Below are 1134 nucleotides of genomic sequence, written 5' to 3' on the forward strand. Positions count from 1 at the left end.
CTGGCAAGTGGCAGCAGGGCAGAGGCCCTGCTCCCAGCACTGATGTGGGTGCGGTAGCACTAAGAGCAGGGCTCATGTCCTGCTGCCACCCAGAGTGAGTCGCACCTGCATTGCGTCCCCCCCTACCCTGTGCCAGCTGGGCAAGTGGCAGCAGGGCATAGCCCCCGTGGCTCTCCCTGCGGGGGCAGAGGCAGGCACAGCCAGAAGAGCTATGGGAGAAGTCCCCATGGCTGCCCTGCCCAGCCCCATCCCTCACCTGGCCCAGCCTCCCAGCATTCTGGATCGAATTGCTGGCTTCCGAAACCAAATTGAATACTTCCCTATTCCCACAGGCCTATGAGCTACTGTGTAGAGCAGCAGCATGGTGTCACTAAGCTGCCTGTGCTGCTGTAGGCCAAACCAGCAGTGGATGATGACCAGTTCTGTAACGTGGGGGCTATAGCATAACAAACCTTTCTCCTCTCCCTTCTCTTCCCTGTGCTCCCAAAGAGCTGTCAGGCAGCTTCCTTAACATAAACCACTCTGCTCAGAAGGTGCCAGGGAGCTTAGGGGGCCTTTTTCTACCCAGAGGCCACGAAGGACTGTTTTTTCACCATATGGTCTCAGTTCCAGGACAGCATGGGCCACAAGGCTTGTTTCTGAATTCATTCCTGGTCAACCTGGAGCACATCTATTGGAAAGAAAGACACCAGACCCTGCTGTAAGAATGCGCCATGCTGCAGAATCCACCCCGACTTGGAGGTTGCTGCAAAGGTAAATTACTCTCACTGTCCCCCTGTTCTCTAACCTGGGTGGGAGGGCAACCTGCAGCATGACCCGCAAGTGGTGCAGGCAGCCTTTTTATGCACACTGCCAACTGACACATTAAGACATGACGAAGATGTGCAGCACAGAGGCAGATAGGGCTGGGAGCAGAAAGCAGAGTAGTGGATCGGGTAAAGGAAAGGGTCAGAGTAGCACTCAGGGAGAATGTGGGACTAATTTGTGGCATGCCCATCAAAAAGGTTGAATCATACTCCTCCCATCAATGCTCTGTGCACCTTGTTCCTAGAGGTATGACTGTATCCAGCCACATTAAAATGCGCATTCTTAGATTGAATGCTGGTTATTAAGGGATTCGGATTGCTCGGCTAG

The sequence above is a fragment of the Alligator sinensis genome, unplaced genomic scaffold (assembly GCF_000455745.1).
Source record: "Alligator sinensis unplaced genomic scaffold, ASM45574v1 scaffold1028_1, whole genome shotgun sequence".
Classification (NCBI taxonomy): Eukaryota; Metazoa; Chordata; order Crocodylia; family Alligatoridae; genus Alligator; species Alligator sinensis.